Source organism: Engystomops pustulosus, chromosome 6 (assembly GCF_040894005.1).
Source record: "Engystomops pustulosus chromosome 6, aEngPut4.maternal, whole genome shotgun sequence".
Classification (NCBI taxonomy): domain Eukaryota; kingdom Metazoa; phylum Chordata; class Amphibia; order Anura; family Leptodactylidae; genus Engystomops; species Engystomops pustulosus.
Genome location: NC_092416.1, coordinates 127,186,782 through 127,211,712, shown reverse-complemented (window position 1 = coordinate 127,211,712; position 24,931 = coordinate 127,186,782).

Sequence of the window (24,931 nt, the reverse complement as noted above, 5' to 3'; positions counted from 1 at the left end):
AGCTGTGGGTGGTGTCATTTTTTGTGACTTTTGATGACATTTTCAATGCTTTTATTTTTAGGATTGTACAATCTTTTGATCACTTTTTATTGAATTTTTAATATTTTTCAAAATTAAAAAAAATGCCATTTACGACTTTGGGCGCTATTTTCCGGGTTAAATGCAGTGTAAAACCGCTATTATATTTTGATAGATCGGACATTTTCAGACGCGGCGATATCTAATGTGTTTATGATTTTTACTGTTTATTTATATTTATATGACTTCTAGGGAAAGGGGGTGATTTGAATTTTTAGGTTTTTTAAATATAATTTTTTATTTTTTACTTTTTTATTTTTTACAATTTTTAAACTCCCTAGGGTACTTTTACACTAGGTTGTCTGATTGATCCTACCATATATTGCCATACTACAACAGTATGGCAGTATATGGAGATTTTGCACACCATCTATTATAATGATGATAGCCTCGGATTTTTGTGACACCAGAAGTTATGGTACAAGAGTTATAACCATTTGAATTTTTCCCCTCTCCAAACCATCAACCATGGTAAAGGAGAAGGAGGAGTGAGCCGACAGCTTTAATGTGCTACAGGGAGCTCCATGGACAACAGGGGCTCACACAAGGAAAGTGCCTTTGCTAGACATGAGAATTTGGTCTAATGATTCTAAATGCAATAGAATCACACAATATTTATGTTGTAATTCAGGATGTGGAGAGTTATGTTCATATTCCATCAGATGATGACTAGATTATATTTGAATAAGTGCTGATTTTTTCCTGTTCAAGAATAACTATAGATTTTGTCCATTGAAAAAATAAGACATCCCCTGAAAATAAGCCCTAACCAAAATAACATGACTGTTTGTATTTTCGGAGAAACACAATATTTGATAAAGAAAAATAACAAAGTTACTAAATTAGTTGTTGGCTTCTGTGACTGTGAGCTGAGCACTTTGGACCATATTGTTTGCAGGTGTGGGAATAACTTCTAGCTCTGTCTGTCCGTTTCCACATCTGTGTCCGGCTTAGTCGCAATCAGGTTTTTTTTTTAGTGTTTTTCTTGTTGTCCTTTGAGATCCACCTAAATGAGGCTTTATCAGGCCAGAAACACTCCCAGAGATAAGACTTCAAACAAAACACAGCCTAAATACACCTCTTAAAAGCCACAAAAAAATGTCGTTTCATAAATGTTTGTTATGCGGTTGGCAGATAACGTGGAGGATCATTGTCCAACTGCATTGTATCCCAGAGATTCCCAACCAAAGCACTTCTCCTATCAGATAAATGGATGACTTATTACTTCATATCTGAATTAAATGTCTAATTGTCAGCTAATCTGATCTGTATACTCAGCAGCCAGAGCTGTTAATTTGGAGTGACCCCTGGCTCCTTCTGATGGAGGACTATTCAATCCAGCTCTCATACTTTAGACCTTAGGAAACATCCAATTCCTCTTTCTTCTTTGTCTTTTAAGCAATAAAGAAGTGAATAAATTCTCACACATTCAGGCCCATTATAAAGGTGCAATATTTTGTTCAAAAATGTTTAAAAAATTTAATTGCTGACCAGTAGATGGCGTCATTATGCAGAATTAAATAAAAGTCAGCCATATACTGCAGTGGTCTTTTTATTTTCATAACAGCTGGAGAGCTCTGCAGCACAGCATAGACTACAGCTTCATCATCCTCAGTCCCCTCTCTTCTTCAAAGTCTTATAGCCTCTCTTCGTTCTACCCAATGGGCACATTTACTTACCCGTCCCGTTGACGACGGCGATCGAGGATTCTGAGCTGCTGCGATTCACTAAGATCATGCATCCAATTTCCTGCATGTGTTGCTCCCGCCGCTGAGGTCCGCCGGAGTTCACCATCTTCTTCCCGGTGCATGTAAGTGCTGAACTAGTGACACAATTTGATTTTTAAATTCCGCGGTTTGTCCGAATCAGTTAGGTTGTCCGACGGCCTCGTGCCCCGATTTGTGTCGCATGGTGCCGATGCGCCACAATCCGATCGCGTGCGCGGGGCAATTCAATGCAAAACTGAAAAATTTGGGAAGTCTGACGGAAATGCGTCTGGCGAACCCTTAGTAAATGGGCCCTAACATGTGTAACCTCCCTTCCTCCAAATGTTGACTCTTCAAAATGTAGAGATCATACAGACACCTCCATGTCTTCTGGTACCATACTGTTCTCTGGATTAGTGGGTTGTTGAATGAATTCCAGGGGTATAACCTAGGTCTTGATGACCTAAAGGGTTAAATGATCCCTCTGCTACATATATTATAGTAAATGTTTGGTGGAGGCAATGTGTTACATTTTCCATTATGTTCTGTAAATGGTATACATACTCACATATTCAAAGAAGGAACCCGAATAAGAAAATGTCTCACTTGTATCATGGCCACAGCTAAGAATATTCCTATATTTTTTTAAGTTAAATATATTTAATTTTCAGTGATGTAGATGTAGCTGTGTGCATGGTGACAACTAAGTTAACATAACATATTGGGGATGATAATAATTTTCACCAAAAATATGACTAACATGACTCTTGCTACAATAGCAATGCATTTTACACCGTTTTTAGAGACTTTTGTGGCTAATACAGAAAAGGGTGAACGTAGACATAAGTTTAGCTTCCAGTTGCCAAAAGACGTGCCAAATATTTAAAATCTGGTTGACTGTTTAGTCTAACTTGCACTTTCTCCATTTTTAGACAGTTTTAGTTGAGTACTAATTATTGATCGACAGCCTAAGTTGTGCCGCTTTTTCCATACCAACTTTTAGGATAGAGAAAGAGAAACAAAAAGATTTCTCCCCAAAGCCATGACCATTGCAGCGCCCTTAATCCCACCATCCAGAATAGGATTAAATCCATCTTAATGGCTCCACACATAGTATAAGCCTCCTTCCTGTGACCAGTTCCCTATGGACCCATATACTGAACATATTACCCCGAACACACCTCATGTTATGGCCCCTGTCCACCCTTTATAATGTGGCCCCTGCCCTCTTGCTTCCCCTTTGCACAGTGTGGCCCCTGGCCTTCTCCTGTTTATCTATACAAAAAGAAAAACATCTGTTGCTTACCTCTCCCCATTCCTCTGCAGTAGACCTACTTCACATACCGCCAGCTGACAGCTCTCCTCATCATTATGCATTCAACTCTATCTGAATCCAGAAGACGCAGATAGAGTTGATCTTGGGGGACAGACCTCCCACTGCTGCGGTACAGGGCCATAAATCCGGGACTGACCCACTGGATCCGCAACGATTGTGAGGGAGGATGTGGCAAGTTTTTCTGATGTAAACTAGACCAGACAGTCTTATACTTTACTAGATTCATCATTCAGTGTCAGAGACTAGAATAAATACAGTGCAGCATAAGGAGGTTTAGAATAACTTTGCAGTCTTACTTTTAGACGCTATTAATAAATATGATAAACTATGTATGTCCTGTGGAAAACCAGTGAGATCACATCACTTTGGGTAGATTTATAAAGTATCTATAAGTAAGGCGCCTGACCTATACTTAAAAAAACTGCAAACTATCCCATTATGTAAGTATTTAAATATTATTATTATTATATTTTCAAATATGTAAATTCCACGGCTACCTTGTAAGGCAGCTCTCTTAACATTTAGGATGATGTTAGCATTAAAGCCAAACCAGTATACCTATTCAATAAGGAAAAGATTCCCAACCATTGATAGCACAGTTTCATTGTGTTTGCGTCTCTTCTGTACAGTGAAGGGAACCGGTGAAGCTGAGTGAGAGGCTTTTGACTGGGGTTGGGCAGTAAGAGTTCTCCTTACAGACTCAGTTAAGGTGGAGACTTATAGCCATTGATGTTCCACTAGGGGATTCTGGAAATGTGCAAATACGTTTTCCAGTGTGGGATATGGAAAACATTGCCTCTTAGCTAATTTATAAGGCAAACCCTCAATATCAAGCATGATTTCAAGAAGCCTGATTTGGGATTACAACCAAACCAGTATAATCTATTCCATAGGGAGCAGATTTCCAGCTGTTTCAATGTGGTTGTATCTCTTCAGTACAGTATAGGGAACTAATTTAGCTGAGTGAGAGACTTTAGACTTGGGTCAGGAAATACGAGCTACTGACAATGTCACTGTTTTGGATACTGTCTGACAGAATATCTTTGGATATTTTTGCTGTGTATGACGTGAACTGCCCTGGCCTACATGCTGAATGTGTTCACAACATGAATTGAACTCAGTCTTTGAAGAACAGTCTTATGCTGCACCAGATTTACCACAGAGTCTTATAGCTTATTGATAAATTGGTGTAGTATATGACTGTCTGGTCTAACTTTGCAACTTCTATTTGTTGGTTTTCATGTCAGGCTTTTCATTAGGCCATGTATACTAGACTGATTTGACAAGCTGTGTGCAGCACTGCGTAATCTGTTTGCACTATATAAATAAAGGAATTAATATTATTAGTCGTTAAAGGGTCTCAAATTTATCTAAAGCCAATTTAGACCATTTTTTGGGGAAACTTACATATGGCTGTCAATCAGCCTTTGTCTCTTTTAGGAATCCTGTAAGGATTTACTCTGCTTTTACGAACAGATCCTTTGCCAATTCCTATCCATCTATATATCGCAGAGCTCAGCTCTCTCTCTCCATCATGCCTTACTCTTGTTGGGCCACATGATTGTAGCTGCCATTGTTGGTCACACTATTATATTATTATGAAATGTGTTCTCGCAGATCATTTATTCCAGGATATGTTTTGAGTAAATTACCCCTAATCTCGTCATTCCCGGAAGCCCCCTCCCCCCATGCACTTCCACTGGACATTTAGCAGTTACAGATTTGTGTCATTCCTGTGGTTTAGAAAATAAACAAGAAGTTTTTAACATTTTTCTTCTTTGCCCGGTTTTCTTATTTCGTCTCCTCCAGCTTTGCTGTAATATGTGTGTTTTCTTTGAAGCTCTGAGTTTGTCTTTATTTTTGTTGGAAGGAGATCAGAAAATCACTCCTAGTTCATGAGCTGGTAAAATCTATCTGAGAGACTTCTCTGGATGCCGTGTTGTGTAGAGTTTTCCTGTCAGACCTGGTGTTCACTGTCAAACAGACCATCATTTGCCTAGGCTACTCATGGTGCCAATCACAGCTCACCCCTCTCTTAGATGCCCTATAGTATATAACAGTGAATGTCCTCCCATTATATATATTTATATTTTTTTTGTATATTAAAGGAAACCTACCACCATGGATCTACCTATTAAGGTAGATCCAGTGGCAGGTTCCTCTAATGTAACCTTTTTAGGGCTAATTCGTTCGTGGCCCAGAACATTTATAAATTTTAATTACCCATATATGCAAATTTTCTAAAGAGGCTACTAGGGTGTAGAGTAGACGGACCTGAGGCTACACGGGGTGGCTACTCCACGCCCCAGTAGCCTCCTGCGTTCCGCCTACCAATGCATCTTCAGCATTTTCGCTGGTAATCTTTTATGATGCAAATCCTGCATTTTATTCACAGCAGTATAATGTACTTTTGTGTTGTTATTAATTTCTGTTTATGTAAACAGTATATAAATTTTCCTTTAACTGTAAAAAGTAGTTTTTTAACCTACTTCTACTATATGCTGAAACTATTCCTTTCTGGAAAATCCTTTAGACTATTGCATCTGGCTCTGACCCAGTTTTCATCCATGTAAAGGCACTTCAATTAGATGAGAGGTATCCATGAGCTCTATCCATTTCTCTTTTGTATATATGTACACTGACATAAGAATATATAAATAATATGTTCCTATTCATGCAAAAGACTCATAAACCTTCCCATCAACTAACAATAGGATAAGGACAAAAGTATAATAAATGTAATTTATGTAACATTTGCTGCATGAAGTTTCCCGCTGCAGATCTTTTACATTTTTTTTGTTTTCATTCCTCGATTTCCAAAGCCCATAACATTTTACCTTTCCATTTACAGAGGGTATGAGGGTTTTTATTTGCAAAACGGATCATACTTTCTAATTTTATTTTATTTTTCAGTACAATGTACTGGTAAACCAAATGCAGGGGAATTATTTTTTTGTATCTGTAATATTTTTACACGTTACTTCTACTGCTAGGGTCACACCTACTAGAGAGATATCAAATTTCTATATATTTTTTTTATGTTTTAATACTTCTATTTATCCATGTGCAAAGACGTGGAAGTTATATTTTTTAGATAATTAGTAATTTGTGTGTACTAATAGAAATTTGGAGAATGTTTGACATTTTGATGACTTTGTAATCCATTTTCTTTATCAGGTTGCAGTGTTGAAAAATGGCAATTTTTAGACATTTAGAACCTATTTGGACTATTAGACCATTTACTGCATGGAATAAATATGTTTCTTTTTTATATTTACTGTATATTTATTTTCTCCATTGAGGGTTTGAGGCTAATGGTCCATGAGATCCAACTCCTTACCCCTGAGAACCTCAACAAGGGTAATTTTTGGAGACCTGAAATTCACCGTTTAGATACAATGGATGTCACAAGTAGGGTTAAAGAGAGCATGACAATTCAACAGTGTTATGGTTAGATTATGTTTGGACAATGTGTGCCACTTGCTTTGAGTGCTTTTCTTGTTCCAGGAAAGATTGTCACCGTAAGGGGCCAGGGCCAGACTGCAGATAATCAGTCCATGCATATACAACTACAGGCAGTCCCCGGGTTACATACAAGATAGGGTCTGGAGGTTTGTTCTTAAGTTGAATTTGTATGTAAGTCGAAACTGTATATTTTATAATGGAAGTTCTAGACAATTTTTTTTCTTTTGCCCCAGTGACAATTGGAGTTTCAAAATTTTTGGTGTCATTGGACCAAGAATTATCAATAAAGCTTCATTACAGGCATCTTACAGCTGATCATTGCAGTCTGGGACTATAGTAAAGCATCCAGAGAGCTTCACCAGAGGTCACAGTGGGCAGAGGGGTCCGTCTGTAACTATGGGTTGTCTGTAAGTCGGGTGTCCTTAAGTAGGGGACCGCCTGTAATAGGAGCCAGTGCTGTCACTCATAACTAGGTGGGAGGTATTCAAAAGACTTAGCACTTACAATCTAATATGCATACTGTAATAAAGTTTTTAAATTTAAATAAAGTAAAATAAGTTTATGTCCAATGGTCTTAATCTATTTTGTTTGGCAAAAGAATGATTTGAAACATGAATGAGTTGTTTTATTTCTACCCTTTAATAAATATACATAAAATATCATTCATTTTTATGTGTATATTACAATAATTGAATATCTGAACAATTTTATGGTTAAAAACACATTACAAATTATATAAGGACTGACACTAACAGTCAGTTTCTTGTCTTTTTACACCATAACTAAACGTTTAACCAAATTGTTTAAATGAATAGTGAAGATGATAAAAGTAAACTTAAAGGACACCTGTCATCAGGTCTGTGTCACTAGTCCTGTCACCTCTACCTGTTGGAGCAGTTCACAAGGATCCCATCCCAGCCTTTATCTAGTTATTTCATACATTAATCATTATAAAATCATCTTTTCTTTATTATGTAAATGAGGCTGGTCACATGGTCAGAGGCAGTGATGTCACCCGTTACCCCTCCCCTCTCCTCCCCCTGCCCATGTCTGTGTGTAATGTATAGTAAAGCATAGTTAGTTTATCTGCTGATATGCTCTCCTCCTAATACACAGATACACAGACATCAGTTAACCATGGACCTGACATGTTCTGCTATAACACGGCTGCATCCTGGAGCTGCTGTATCTCTCCTATACACACACACATGCTGCAGGGGGCACCAGCACCAGGAAGCACATCATTATACAGCCTCACATCATTATACAGGCTGTCACTAAAGAACTGGGGGGGTGTCTGTACCTCCCACTTATGAATAAGCCGGACAACTTGAATATGCTAATGACTCATTGGACATTTCACAGGTCATTTGCATACAGCTTTAGGACCTCATTGCTTAGGTTTACAGGCATGTAGAGGGACAATGAAGGGATAGAGGCAATGCTCTCTAATGGCAGTTTATGAAAATCGATTTAGATTAGGGGGGTTATTTTGCATGACGGGTTCTCTTTAATATCCTATATTAAAGAAATATGTTCCCATCTCCTTCTTTGTCCCCTTCCTTATTTAAATAGAACCCTCCATGCAAATTAACCCACACAAAATAAATAATTTATTAAAAACTATGATAAGAAAGCATTGCCCTTATTCTAAATGGCTCCTTTCTATGGCTGCAATGTTAAAAAATCAGTTTCTAATATCAAAATAAACCAGTGTGGTGTGTATGAATGATCCTCAAGGAGATACAAGTTAGTTCAAATAGTAGATACAAAGTTTATAGAAGACACCATTAAAAACATTTAAAACTGCATGAAAGAAGTTCATGCACACAGAGGGGATGGTTATGATGCAACCAAAAAAGAACCCTCCACATTACCCCCTGGATATGACAATGCAGAGAAAACAAATGCAGATATAAGGATGGCTAGGAGAAAGCAGGTAGGTATACAAATCACAGTAAAGTAAAGTCTAAAGTAAAGGCACAAATAGCCGGTCAGTACATGCACCATATCTAGCTAACACCAAAACCAAATATTACCCAATTGGGACTGCATGCAGGGGGTATGTGGCTACGAGCCCCACGCGTATCGCCACAGTGTGTGGCTTCCTCAGGGGTATTTAAACACTGGGGTGTCCGAAATATTTATACAAAGGGGTAATTACATTGTCCGCCAATAGCGGCAGTTCTTACCTAACTTCCGCCTGCAGTTGCGGCGTCCGCGAACCTCCCGCGCCGTCACTCGAGCCTCGCGCATGCGCAGTCACCCCGATCCTCCTCCTCCAACTCGGGGGACTGCGCAACTTATATGCAACTCACCTAATGTAATGATGGGATCCTGCATATGCAGATATATCACTGCATTGCCCCAGCTCTCCTGATTGACAGGTCGCACTGTAACACCATGCTGCTGTTATGAAACTTGTACTTGGGGACCATCTGCCAATATTCAACTACAGACATATGCAGCTCTGATAGGGATTTTTTATGCAGGGCCCCAACAGCCCTCTTGACTTTTCTAAGGTGAGTCTTAATTAACCCTTTCAGGGAGGATGAGATAGCTGCCGGCAGCGAGATGACAGAGTAAAAGAAATACACAGTCCAGTCTATAGATTCACTCAAATCAAACTGTTTATTTCAAACAGACACAGCTGTATTTAGCACATAGAAATCAGCATTTGGGGTGTTGTATGAATGGAGATAAGGCACTTAGATTCTATTGGCCATTATGTTTTTTACCAGCACATTCTGGGAAAAAGTGAATTAATTGTGCTCAGTTCTCAGACACCTTGTACACAGATATTGTTTATACTAATTTGCTGAGAAGGAGATGATAAGTGGCTCCAGAATCCTAATATTATGCAGCATCGAGGACAGACTGGCTTCTCATTAAATGTCAAAGGGTATTAGCTGACAGGCCAGCAAACAGGTTACATAAAATGAAGTTTGAATCATGACATTAACTTGACAATGGTCAGGGAACATGGCCGCTGTATCTAAGATGGAGTCCGAAACCAGTGCGATCTCCTTAACAAGCTCCCTTTACTTTCATCTTAAGGGGCACTAGGAAGTTGTACACAAGCCCTTGCTGGAACATTGAGAGAGACAGACAGACACTGCTCAATATTAACCATTCCTCAGAAAGGTGGGGGCTGAGAGAGACCAGGGCCAGGTTAGCAGTGTCTGTGAGGAGGTGGGGTATACAGACTATATCTTACAGCTCCCCGCCTCCATGACTAGAAGGACATTAATAAAAGTGTTTTTTAGAAGAATGGTGGCTCTAATAAGCCCCAAAGAGACTAGCGAAGGGGCTGAGGACTGTGGGGGGTGGAGTTTCAGGGCTTCTAGAAGGCTCTTGGTGGTTGGCCCTTTACCCCTCCCTGAATGAGGTCACTGGAGGCGGTCTTTGGGGGCGGGTAAGGACCCGCCCGGGTGTTTTAAAAAGCTCGAGTGCACGTGGGGGGGGGGGCTCTTTCCTTCTGCCCTCAGGATCGGAGAGGTGTGAAGTCTCCCTCCCACCCTGCCCTCAGAATAAATTCTTTTCAGGTATTCTCCTACGGGTTCTGGCTGTTTCCTTCTGTTTTTCCACAGATGTCACAGCATAGGCGGAGTTGGACACAGGCCCAAAGGCGTTGGAGGTTTCCCACATGCCGGCTGCCATTCGGGTGAAGTTTGAAGAAGTCTATGGGCCTACCTTGTTAATGTTTCAAGTTTATCTTGTTATTTAATAATTTATGTTTTTGTTATAAAAATAAAAATGCTGTGGCCTTCCCACGTTACCCAAACAGTAAGTTTCCCGGTTCTTTATTGTTATATTGGGTTTTAAGTACAGGGCCAAATACCGGATTTAATAAGGTTGGGTTTGTTACTCCCTACAGTCTAATCCCATGGATAGAGGCATCAGTGGAGCATGTATTAAGACATCTAGAAGGTTCTGTGTGTGATTTGTTGGGTGGGGTCCTTGGTGACAGGTTCTCTTTAAATGGAAACTGTCAGCAGATCTACCTAATAAACCACTACCAGTATGTTGTCATGCAGCTAAACACCTTCCAGATATTGTTTCTTTCATGGTCCCATATGGAGGCATCTTCCAGAAAATGTGAGATGTGAATTAGTTGTTAAAAGTCAAGGAGGCAGAGAATTCAGCTCTCCCTTCCTAGAATGCCCCCTTCACTGCATCCAGAAACATCACTAACCAGATCTCCTGAATTCCGGTGCACGTAGTCAATCACATGGGAGCTTAACTTCAATGTTAAACTTTCCCCCTCCTTGACTTTATGCCAATTTACATCTCACTTCAAAGTGTGATGGAACCACGCTGAGCCATGAAAGAAACATGATCATGAAGGTGTTAAGCTGCTTGACACCATGCTAGTAGTGGTTTATTGGGCCCAGGTTTCCCTTTAAGCAGTTTGTGTAAAGCAGCTTTCTGCCCAGTATCCACTGACAGCTAAAGGACAATAATAAGACTTTTAGTAACATTGCTAACTGACGGAGCAAAACATGAGACAGAAAAAATATTTGCATAATGAAGTATTTTGCAATGCTTAATTTTATTTAATGTACTACTGATTTATGATTTTATTTTAAAAATGGCCTTCATAAGGTTTACTTGGGCTTTCAATGTTCTTATACCGTTAGACTCCCTAGAACTATTGTACGTGCCAAAACTTGTCCTTTGGCAGTTCACCATTGCTCAGTATTCCTAGAATATTGTGCCATCATCCACAGAAATGCTCATATATCCTAACAACTTTCAGATAGTGATGACATTGGGATAGATGATAACTCTGGTCTATGCAGTGCCCTGCCTTAGGGCAGTACTGTCTCAGGACAGTAGATGGTGCAAAAGCTCAACATCGGAGATAAGTTTTTCTCAGAGTGTAAGGGGTAAGGGCTAGTTCACAATGAGGATTTTGAAACTGATTTGCTGCCTGGAAAATCTGTAGCAAAATTCCTCTCCGAAAATCAAGCCATCAAGGATCTCATAGTAAAAAAAAAAGCAGCGTGCACTATTTTCTAAGTGAAAGATGAATGCTGCTTAAAATATATTACATGTCAGACTAAAAGGCAGGGGGCTAGATCCTCCGTGTGAACTAGCCCACAAGTTTGGGAAGAATGGCTTGAGGATGCTAGTACTAGGACTGAAGTTTACTTCTTGAGAACTAATGAATGAGAATAAACTCTCCTCAGCTCAAATGGAAGTACTATACACTGATTTTAGGACTGTAAGTCCTTCTCTATGGACTGTCCAAGAGAGATTATGCAGTGGTCGATATTGTTCACTGTACACACTGGAGTGATTTATTCATCCCTTCCACTTTGGTGCTATGCTGCTAAAGTAAGTAATTCAGTAATGGCTGTGTCTCTGTCGGCAGATATTGCACTACATTACTGGAGCCAGAGCAAAACTTGCAGCACTGCACTGAGCCAAAACAGCCTCGACACTACTGAGGGAACTGTCTGGCTGCAGTGCGTTTAAGGTCGGGAAGTAAGAGTTCTTCTTACGGAGACTGCCAATTAAGGCCGCCATGTAAGCATTATAGCCATCGAACACCAGAACATAAGAAGCATAAGGGAAGAGCCCATTCTTTCACAGGGGACACACACCAGTATGTCAGTGTGTTTGGCTCACAATCTTTTATCCGGGTGGTAGAATTTTTTATTTATTTATTTTTTTAGGCTTAGCCCCATTTTTTGGATTCTGACATGTGTCACTTAGTTATCAAAGCGATTCTGAGATAGTTTTGTACAGAAAAGTGATAAATTTTTTGAAAAATTTGCCATTTTCCAAATTCGAAATCATTGCGTTTTCAGGCAGATAGATTTACCATCTAAATAAGTTGCTGAATAACATTTCCCATATGTCTATTTTACATTTTCATAATTTTTTAAATGTCTGGATAATTTATTTTGATGTCACGCGGCTTACAAATTGAATATCGATTTTCCGTATTTTCAGAATTGACCATTTTGTGGCTAAATACAGTTTTGAATGTAATTTTACATATTTAACATCAAAAACCCCCTATATAATCAACCCATTTTTAAATTTTCACTCCTCAAATCAGAAACCATTTTTAGAAAGATTGTTAGCCCCTTGAGATGGTCAAATTTTGTCGGTGGCACGGTCATTTAGCCCTAAAATTTACTCATTTCCAAAAGATAAAAAGAGAAAACCCATCTTAAAGTTTGTTCTGTAATTTCTCCAGAGTACAGAGACCCCCCACATGTGGCCGTTACTTGTTTTATGGGCGCACAGCAAGACGCAGAAGGGAAGGAGCGCCATGCAGCTGTCAGGATTTTAATTTTCTCATTGGCTCCTTTTGTAGTTTATAAAATTTTAGCTTTTCTGTTATTGGCGTCATGTGATGGCATTTTTTTTGCAGTGTTACATTTTGGGGTTGGTATCCCCTGTTGTTGAAAATACAATACTTGAATATTTTGCCAAATAAAACCCTAATGTGGGGAAAAATCTATCATTTTTGCATTGCCGTATTCCAAGTGGCATAACATGTTTACTTTTTTGGCTACGGAGCTGATTGATGGCTTGTCTTTTGCGGGACATGTTGTACTTTGCACCAGTATCATTCTGGAGTACATATGTTTTTTGATCACTTTTTTTTCCACTTTTTTGTAGGATTAAATAGGTAAAAATCATAATTTTTGGCGGGTTATTAACAGTTTTTTTTACGGTGTTAATCGTGTGGGTTCAATAATTATTTACTTTTATTCAAAGGGTTGTTACGGATGCGGTAATACTATATATGTAGGGCTTGTGTTTGGACTTTTTTTTGTGTTATATGTCTCTTTATTTGTTATGGGGCTTATGGGCATTTTTATTGATTTATTATTTTATTTTTTATTGAATAACATTTTTTTTTACCTTTTTCACCAGTCTCACCATCATCTGATTGTGTGTTCATGATAATACTCAGCAATACTGTTGTATTGCAGGGTATTAGCTGTGTCAGCCTATGCTCATGCATAGGCTGACACTGTGCCTTTAAGATGACGTCGTAGACGCCATCTCACAGGCACTGCCGGCAGGCAGCCCTGAAGTCCTTCCAGGGGAACGACCGGCGCCCACCGAAGACAGCATGGTCGCGCTGACCGTATTACACTGGGGTGTTGGCTGTTAGTTACAGCCAGCACCCCGTGTATCCCGATGTCGGTTCAGCTCAGATCTCAAGCTGAACCAGCATCAGCTCTGCATCCGATATATGGGGTTAATTCAGGTAGCTTGATGAAAGGGGCACAGTATATAATAATAATCTTTATTTATATAGCGCCATAATATGCCATAGGGTTTTACCAATCATCGGGAACATATACAAATATTACAGTGTAAAAACATTCATATGGAACAATAGGAGTGAGGGCTCTGCTTGCACAATATATATATTGATACAGGGGGCACAGTATATAGATTATTACAGGAGACACATTATGTAGATTAGTACAGAGGGAACAGTATATAGATCAATGCAAGGGGCACAGTATATAGATCAATTCAGGGGTGCTGTATATAGATTAATTGTAGAACAATGTATATATTTTAGTGATTTTAGTGATTAGTGAATTACCTAGAAACTGCCCTGATACTACTACACAGGCCCTATGCTGTAAAGAAATTGTGATAGACAACCTACATTTAAAGGGAACTGTCACCAGGGACCTCATTTTCACTAAAGACAGGTTGCCGAAGCTTATGACACCTGCAGTGCAAATCTGCCTTTCTGCCTTTTCTAAGCATTTGCATTGCAATATAATTGTGTGTTATAACTTAACTTACACCCTGACAAAATCCTGGGGTAGTCACAGGGGCTGGACTTTGGTTTGGATGGATTTCAAAAAACAACATGTGCCTTGTCTCTGTTACTCACTCCTCAGATCTTAGCCCCCACCTTTGTGTTCCTGTACAGTTCCACCTCGTGCTCCTTCTCAAAGGTCACAGTTGGTCAGCCTGACATCAGTGGGGGATGGACAGAGCTGTAGAGGTGCACAAAGATGGAGGCATCCTGCAGCTTAGACAAGTCACATGTTGTTTTTTGAACTGCATCCAAACCAAAGTCCAGCCCCTGTGACTACCGCAGGATTTTTTCAGGATGCAAGAGTAAGTTATAACACACAATTATATTGTAATGCAAATGCTTAGAAAAGGCAGAAAAGCAGATTTGCACTGCAGGTATCATGGGCTTTTACAATCGGTCTTTAGTGAAAATGAGGTCCCTGGTGACAGGTTCCCTTTAAATCATGCAGCACCAAAGATTTGAAAGTATAAACATTCATCCAGGTATAAATGTTATAGGTATAAATTCATAGACCTAATCATGAAAATTATAGGGCTAATACTCAATGTGAAATACAGATAAAAACAATGGTGGTAAAAATCTGACACCCCACTAGATCTTTAAAATGGTCTGTACAATGCAAACAAGTGTACCATAAGTAAATGTATGCACGCTAGACATCAAAATAAACTAGCCAACAATCTTGTATAATAGTTAAAGTTGTAATCCTGGTCATATAATAAATACCCTGCAACAATTGTAGTAAAAGACTATATCATCCTCTCAAATATTGGGGGGATGTATCATTCTGCTAGAATACTGGATGTGAAACGCTCTGTGCAGTAGTGAATTATACCTCCCACCAAATTTTATATACATAAGGACCCACACGTCCAAATCACATTTTTTCCATTTTGCAACTTTTTTACAATAGAAATTTTTACAAAAAACTATAAAAAGTCGTACAGTCCCCTTGAAAATGTCAGCTTGTGCTTAAAAAAATTACACCTTACACAGGTCCGTACAGTGAAGTATGAAAAAGTTATGATTTATGGCAAAATGAGGCCATTTTTTTCTGTACAAAAGGTCTATACAAAAGGTTTTTAAAAGGGTATTTCCACAAAGACAAGTTTCTTAAATGACACAATAACACATTCTCTAATTCACTGTTATTAACATAAATCCAGCATTTCACAGATATAAATCCAGCCTGTCTCCATCAGTCCTGGTGTATACCATTTTGGTTGCCCCTGGACCCCACCCTGGACTGACTGATGCTGCACTGAGATGAGCTCCTCCCTGCTTCTAGCCCCCACCCTTGCATTCCAGGATGAGCTCACACAGACACTCACTCCTTGCTGACAAACTGGAAAGTAAAGCTACAAGCTCCAGGCAGATAAGGTCTGTATCCAGGGGAGGGGGAGGGAGGCTTATTGCAGAGCTAATAGTGTATGGTATTGCTGAGCTGAGGATGTCATGTGTAATATGCATCTCATGGATCTCATCATCTTTCATTTCTCTTTCTATGTATCAGATACTAGTGTTTAGAAGCTAAATGAAAGTGTATATAAACCTGTACCCTGATAATCTAAGCACATTGTCAGCACACAGCATCTCATAGCACAGAGGAATCATGAAGTGTCTTCTTAGAGATTCCCCATCCACACTCTGGAATTTTACGCTGACCATCACTGAGTGATAGAAGAACAGCAATAAAACTGAGTAAAATTGTAAAGAAAGAGGTTAAAATAATCTTTATTGGGTAAACATCACAAGGTGATTGAAATTTGAGTACATTGGCGAACCCCTAAAAACATAATACTTATGTAAATGTGATATTCCCGTGATTGTACTATGCCAAAGAATAAAGAGGAGGCGTCAACTGGGACACAGTGAAAACCATGAAAAAAGAGCTCTCAAGAAAATAATGCAAATTTTGGTTGCATTTTATCACATTTGAAGTACATGTTGTTATGCAGAAAACAAGCCCTCATCGCTCTGTATGCAGAAAAATATTGTACACAAATTTTTGAAGAGAAGAGCAAAAAATGCAAATGGAACAGGCCATCGTGGTGCGAGGTTAATATTTTAATACACTGGGCCTTTTCAGAGTGTGTATCTAAATTATTTATGTATTTTATATTTTCCCTAGGGAAAGGGGATGATTAACACTTATTATAAAAAATAGTCTAGCAGTTGTTACTACACCAACAGCTGCTCAAACCATGGAGCGGCTCCCCCAATCTTCACAAGTGGGAGGAGTTCCCTTACTTTCACCTTCAATTTGAAAACAACATTTGGAGGGTTAATGGTCCATGGATATGGCTTCTATATTACCAGTGGTGTGGTGGGCTGTAGAAACAAGAAAGCAGTAATACTTAAAGGGGTATTCCCATCTGGCCACTCGCTTTTAATTTAATTTATCTGCCATTTATACACATTTCTTTAATTGGATGTTCTTAAAAAAAATGTATCTGTGTGTAATTTCTCATAAATGTAACCATACGGGCAATAAGAAACAAGATGGTTATCCTTAGATACGACCAACCCAGCACTCTGGCAGAGGTGGTCAGACATGCACTATTGAGTTCTCCCCGACATCCTGGATACAGCGTTCATTACCACAGGGCGGTTGTGGTACATGCAGTAACTCCCGGACATTCATATACAAATCTATTTGTTTATTTGTACAATCACTCCGGCAGGGACCACAATCATGATTCTAAAGGACAACATGGCTACATTTATAGGTAATTTCTTCATGAAAATGAAAAAATATATACATATATGGCAGATGAATTCCATTAACTGTCAATGCCCAGATGAGACTACCCCTTTAACTCCTGTTGCTCCACACCAAACAAGAGGGGATGCTAGGACTCCAGTTTTATATGAATAAGGACCCTGGAGTCCCATTACACCCCAGGGAATCCCCTGGTGTGACCTGTTTCAACCACCGTTCTCAATACTATTTTTGAGTGGAGGAAAGAGCTTCCTCGAATCAGGATTTAGGCTCTGTCCTCCAGTCCCATCTTTTGTGTAACAATAAAAAGTTGTGAAACTTGGAAAAAGAAAGTGCAAATTGCACTAAAGTAGATTCCGCCAGTTTTCATATATAGGGGCAAATGTTTCCTGTCATAGCCCAAAAAATTAAACTTGCTTTCATTGGTAAAATCAACTGTGTAGCACTTCTCCTCCTTCTCCAAACAACATGCCCCTTTGGAAAGGTGACCTAGTCTTTTGATTCTTTCTGCTAACAAGAGGTTTGTTCACTGTAGATTGGGCTTTTTTTCCAAATGCTCTTAAACATTGATATACCATACAACAAGACAGATCCTTACCTAGTTCAGTGCTAAACTGGTGAGCAATTCCAGCGCCAGTATTGAAACGATTATCCATGGAGATTCTCTGCATTATCCTGTCCTCTCTTGCATTTGTCTTTCAAGGGCAAATGCACTTGAATGCATTTGTGATGTTGAAAAGATTAACTATACTAGAAACTACAGAGTTGGAATGACCAATTCTCTTGCCATTGCTGATAGGGTCACCCCTATGGCCTTCATCACAACCTGTTGCTGGAGGGTTTCAGTCAGGAACAGCACTCCATTTTTGCAAAGTCTGCACAAACTGGAAAGTTAGGCTTCCATTTAAATAGGGTTTGTCAGATAATTAAGAAATTAGCACTAGGTGCCAGATTAACACCAATAACTTTCAGGTATCTGAATGTATTCTCTAATATCGATCAGTGTTGTTTTACAATCCTTCTTTTATCAATTTATGCAATTCATATTTTTATTCTGTTCTTTAGAATATATAGAATTTATTAAATACGTTTTCGATACCAAAATTTTACATGTTATGGTATATTCAAATAGTCCTACACAATGACATTTAGAAAATTGTGTGTTGTTCTCTAATTTTGATCCTCAGTGCATATATATGTGTGTGTATGTAGAGTTTATGTAAGAAATGGGTTGTGTGTGCATATACAGTATATGAATGGCACTGTGCTATGAGTGGCACTATTGTGGGCACGGTGAAGGACAAGGCCTCTGCCAGGGTTATTTGTTTGACCTTGTACCTGGTACAGTTATGGTATTATCATGACTGTCCTGGAGCGTTTAGCTTGCACTGTTACGAGGACTCTGGCACTATTTGTGGGGATATTGCAGTAATACTCTGCGATTTGCCTTGTTGGTAATCCTAGAGAGACATTAATTTGGGAGTGCTGTGGCTGGCACATCATTGGGGTTTGCTATGAGGATGCTGAAGCTTATGCACAGACACCTAGGGTACAGAATATTTAAAAAAAAGTCTTCTTGATATGGCCACAATCTTGTAACAGCCCAGAGCGTGTGATGGTCTCAGACTTATGTTTACAATGCGGTATAAGATTGGAAAATAACATGCGTGAGTTGTACATTGTTAACGACATGTCCATAGAGCATTCCAGCTCTAATGCTTACACAGGCAGGACATGGAGATGCAGGCTCTAGTACAAGCTCTGGTCATGATGTCACCATTGAATCTCTTTATACATACAGAGACCAGTGTTGGTCGGATGCACAGAACTGGAACAGAGCACCAGAAAGATATAGGTTTTAAGGTGTTTTCCTTTGGCCATGTCTGGTGTAGATTTACGCTATAGCCCAAGGCCCCCCTCACACCCCTCAACACCCATTTGGAGAGTGTCAGTGCTCGGGGTCAGTGAAACCCCGGGACCACTGCAGACGATGACAGTAACAGACACCTGGGACCGGAATCTAAGTGGCACCCGGTCTTTACCAGAGCCCGCCGCAAAGCAGGATGGTCTTGCTGCGGAGTGCTACCACCAGGTCGTTCCACAGGTGCGACTAGCCCGCAGTGGCAGCCAAGGTCGAGCTACAGGAACGTTAGGCAATCTCATGGTCAGGAGCAAGTAGATGTTCAAGGCAGGCGGCAGAGGTGCAGAGTCAGGGTCAGGTCCGGGGTCACAAGGGGAGATCAGCGATGGAACGCTAGGAACATAGGGGAATAGCAAGGACAGCTTTCTCTCAGGCATATAGCTCAAAGATGCGGCGGAGGTTGATGGGAGCAGCCGGCTTAAATAGAAAACCTGGAAGTGGCGAGCACCAATCAGCGGAACCTTTTAAATCTTCGAGAGCTGACACGCGCACCCTAGAGAGCGGGGACACGCGCACCGACCGGCCAACACAGAAGCAGGAATCCGGAGAGTTAAGTGAGGGCCGAGGAGGGCGCCACCATGGGGCGGGGCACGGGATCGCAGGGACAACCGTGACAGAGCGAAGTTGGTGTCCTAATTCCTGGCGATGGACCTGAAATTGCGACTATTTCAGGGCCTGTACGCCAGTAAAATTGCATGTAAGCATAAATCTGCCCTCATGTGGCTGTAGGTCAGCCCATCATCAGATGTCTTGTTTCCAATTCTACATTGTAACTCCTGACTATCCTGTTTAATGTTTCCCTCATTTGTGGTCCTGTCTCTCCAAAACTTTCTTTTCATGAACTCTTGAAGGACCAGTCCACAGAGGAGACTTGGTTTCTGGTTTCATCACCACATTCAGTCATTTCCTAAGAGTGTGGGACATTGGTAATGATTTAATAGACTTGGCAGCTCTCATTTTATTGCTTACTTGTTCATACAGATATAAACACAACACAGAAACAGTTGGTGGCAAATCTCCCAGACCGATTAGCTGAGCCTGGAAATAACACACCACAGGGATCCTTGATCCGCTGGAATTTATATGAGTCTTAATGGGGTCTGGAAGGTTTTGTCACTCTGGGTATCTCGATTCATCTTATAAAGCGGAGTGAGAGGCACTAAGCGCAGAGTGCTTGCCTGATGCCTGCAGCTACACCGCACCGCAGATCTGAGCCATTTATTGGCACTCAGCGGAATCACGAATTAAGGGATTGGATTCTGACTATACAATGCCAAAATGAAAATGTCTTAACTGATGATGCCGAGGGTGACATACAATGGAAAGAACCTGTCCGCTGAGCTGCAATTCACCCACACATCGTAAATGACAGATTGATGGTATATTTTGTTTAATGAAATGCTAATATTTAATTTTCTGGAGTGATGGAGCTTTCTTAAACATAAGAAGGCACAAACTTTATGGATACAGGAGAAATAAAAAATGCTAACTAGCAATTACAGGACTAAGCTATAAGGTTACCGGACACCAAATAACTGCAACTACAGTAAAATACCTTTTGTTATTTGAGGCAACTGTTGAAGGCAATTTCTCATAATGACCCACTAAAAACTATATAAGGGAGACAAACTAAGCAAAACGTCTCAGAATTCTGGCATAAGCTGCAACCAAAAGTTATCTAACATGCGTTATATCATATTGTAGGCTATTTACACAAAGCAGTGGTTCACTCCGCAGCGGTCTTAATAACTGCAAAAATGTTTTCTGCTACGACCTTGCATTGGAAAGGCTGAATTCTGCTCCTTGCATGGGCTGTGGAATCAAGACCCCCCCCCAGAGGAACTAAGTTTCAGATCTAAGTTCTTATTGCAACATGTTGATTGGATTTGTTGGCTAAAATTGCTGCAGGTTACCCAAATCCCTGTCCAGGTGTGTCATCAGCCTCTGACAGTATTTAGAGCCTTTTGAAAGTGAAAGGAGGCATGGTTTCTTGGGAAAGAAAAATAACCCTAGCAAAAATAAGTGGGTGTGGCCTAAGCTGTGCTGCCATGCACCAAAAGTTGTGCCACATTTTTCCCCTGTAAAAGTGGCAGTGGCACTGTTATCTTTCTGGCTTCAAGGGGTTTGCAAACCTACCACCACAGATCTACCTATTAAGGTAGATCGTGTGGTAAGTGCCTCTATTTTATTCCCCTGTATCTTTTACTAACTTTTATTGCCCTAAAATGCTAATTTTCTAAACAGGCTACTGGGGTGTGGAGTAGCCGGAGCTGAGTACTCCACACCCCAGTAGTCCAATTACGGAGGTCATAATATACCAATTTAATATACCTCACAATTTCCCTTGTACGACAACCACGGGACTCCGGGGGTGTGCCTTCCTGGTGACGCGCGACTGACGCAAGCTGGAGGTGGAGGATTGTGTCAGTCGCACGAGATCCAGGATCGCGCATGCGCGGAGCTACCGCGACATGGCCGCCCACATACACACGCATGGCCAGCCTGACAGCGTCTCCCCATACAGGTGAGCCAACTCTCCAATTACTACCACAATATATATACATCACCCTAGGGCACTTAACTCTAGACCCCTGAGGAAGCCACAACGTAGGCGGAACGCATGGGGCGCGTGATCTCCCCCATCTCACAACTTGGTGATATCAACCTTTCTTTATTTAAATTTAGACTTCATTGCATTGTCTGGTTCTATCTATAGCGTCATTTCATATATTGATTGTGGGAAACTGTATATATTCTGACCATATTGGCAACCAATGCATAGTCTATCATTGATTACATCATTTTTCATATCAACACCAAGCCTAGATACATTACAATCTTTAGAAGGGGGAGAACAGGACATGCTATTGTCATGCACTGTGGATAGCACTTTACTCTTGGAGTGCTCATTTTAAATGTTTTTAAATGTCAGTGTTTAAGTGTTTTGTATAAATAAATTGACATTTCTTGCTTTATACTGTTGAATACAGTTGTCCTTTTACACATCCTACCTTTTCTTCTTTACACTATACCCCAGTAGCCTCTGTGATTCTCCTACCGGCATATTTTCGGCACACTGCTACGAGGAGCTGTGCGCGCTCGTCTGCGAGGCCGGAGTTCTGCTCATACGCAGTAGCTCCGGCTGAACACGCATGCGCAGAACGCAGGCTTTGCGGACGAGGGAGCACAGCTCCTTGTAGCAAAGCCTTTTAGCCGGTAGGAGGATCAAAGAGGGTACTGGGGCATGGAGTAGCCGCACCGTGTAGCCTCAGCTCTGGCTACTCCATGCCCCAGTAGCCTCTTTAGAAAATTAGCATATAAGGGCAATAAAAGTTAGAAAAAGTTGCAGGGGACGTGAATATTAGCCCTTAAAAGGGCTATCCTCACATACAATAGAGGCACCTACTACCCTATCTACCTTAATAGGTAGATCCATGGCCTAGTGATGTTTAACAATAAAGATCAGTTTTGAACCTTTTACTTTACAATTTTACTCAGTTTTATTGCTGTTTTAGCTCCTATCACTCATTAATGGTCAGTGTCGGATCCCAGGTTGTGAGGGCTGAGACTCTCTTAGCAGACACAACATGATCCATCTAGTTCTATGAGCTGACAATGTGGTTAGATTATCAGGGTACAGGTTTATATACACTTTTATTCAACTTCTGAACATTCTACTAGTATTTGACACATGGAAAGAGACAGATAAGAGATGAAGGTATCCATGAGATGCATATTACACGTGACAAACTCAGCTCTACTATATCTCACCTATAACACTTACTGTCAGATCTGCTGTGCCCCCCCCCCTCCCGATAAAGATGTTGTCTATCTATCCACACAAGCCGACTTGCAGGAAGTGAGTGTGTGTATGACCTTGTCCTGGAATGCAAGGGGGGGGGGGGGCTTGAGACAGAGAGCATAGAGAAGCTCAGCGTCAGACAGAAAAAGCAAGATGTCTTCCCAAACCATAAAGTTCAGAAGATACAGGCTAAGGTTTAGGGGCAACCAAAATTGTGTAGAGCAGGACTGATAGAGACAAGTTGGACTTATATCTGTGAAATGCTATATTTTTGTTAATAACAGTGAATTAGAGAATTTGTTATTTTGCTATCCCGAGTACATTTAAAAAAAACTTGTTTTTGTGGGAATACCCCTTTAAAACTAAGCCAGCTGGTAGAAGTTGCAAAGATAGTCTTAATCTAGTCTTAAAATACACTAGATTATCCGACATCAGACACTTCAAAAATCTGCCTTATTTTTATAACACTGTAAGAATACGCATTGTGCGCCAGTGCATGATGTTAACCCCACGTCCCTACTGGTAGGTCCGGCCAGACGCAAAATTGTGGTATAACCTGTGCCAGAGTACAAGCGTGGAGCAGGTACACCCCATGTTGGACAACTTCACCACGGGAACCAAGCCCTCGATGCCCTTCCACACTGTGGATGCAAAATTAAAAAACAAGGTAGCAGTTCTTGAGATTGTAGCTGGACTTGGTGCAGTGGGTCACACTAATGTGTCAGTTCTCTTTAGTTAATTGCACCATAGCACCTACTGCTTTGAGCGAATCATTTAGTATCCAACCAGAAGTTTGGTACAGATTTCACTGAAAGTAGAATGTAGAGGCTCAGGATAAGCCGGAATACAGGGAGGTAGCAGCAGTGCACCAAGTCCTCCAAGTCCAGTTACAATTGTGGATTATAAATGTATTTTTCACAGTCCTGCTCTGAGTAACAGCACACATAAAGTTGTGGTTACACAGATCTCTAGGGGTGCTGCCTAACACTGACTGCAGTTTTGCACGGTCAAACTGTTGACAGATTCTCTTTAAAGAGAAGGATGACTCTTCTATAATCTTTGACTTGACCATATCATTCCGAGTCTATATGAGAATCCTCCATGATTTAGTCTCATTGGTCAAGTTCTGGACTGCTTACCGTACTGAATTACAAAGGTATTTTAATTTTACGGAAACAGAAAATATAAAGTGAACTCAACAGTGACAAAAAAGTTGTAAAAAGAAATTATAGAAAAAGAAGCAAACACCACCAGTGGCGTAACTTGAAGCTGATGGGCCCCAGTGCAAAGCCTTGTGCCAGGCCCCCGACTATAATGTATGGTTTATAGTACTACTTTTCTCATATAGGAAAGTGACACTTTATGGGCCCCCTAAGCCACTTGGGCCCGGTTGCGTTCGCACCCTCTGCACCTCCGCAAGTTACGCCCCTGAACACCACTCCCTGAGGAAAAGTTTAAAGAAAATCAACCATCAAAATCAAGAATGATTAACCAGGGAAACTGAATCTACAGCTCTGGAAATCGTCCCAGTAGCTCTTCGGGTTAATTTGCATAATTTTAACAGTTACGGTTAGAAGGAAGGAAGCCATGGATAACAAATATAAGAAGATTACCACAGTATGATTTTGATGTATACTCACACACATAGTAACTATAACTAATCAAATGTATAGTACTGTACAGTATATACAATCATTAGCTTGCAATGCTACATCACATACTTTATGCCGCAATACCTGTCATTTATTTTTTCTATTGTTTTATTTTATTATTCTGTTAGCTTCTACCCTTTCTTTCTCTCTCTATATGTATGTGTGCATATATATAACCTGCAACTCACCTGTGTTCAACTGTCTAGATCTTAGGCTACGTTCACACACAGTATTTGAATTGCATTTTGAAGCACAATTTAAAGTCAGCGTGAAGGGGCATATGCGATCAGGAACAATCACCACATGTTTTACATGTACACAGTCCGTGATGCAGTGTAGGGATTCCTTGCATCACATTGTTCTATGATGGAAAGACACCCGACTTCCCTGTTAAACAGCAGAGACAACACAGTAATGTGCACAGTATTGGTGCTAC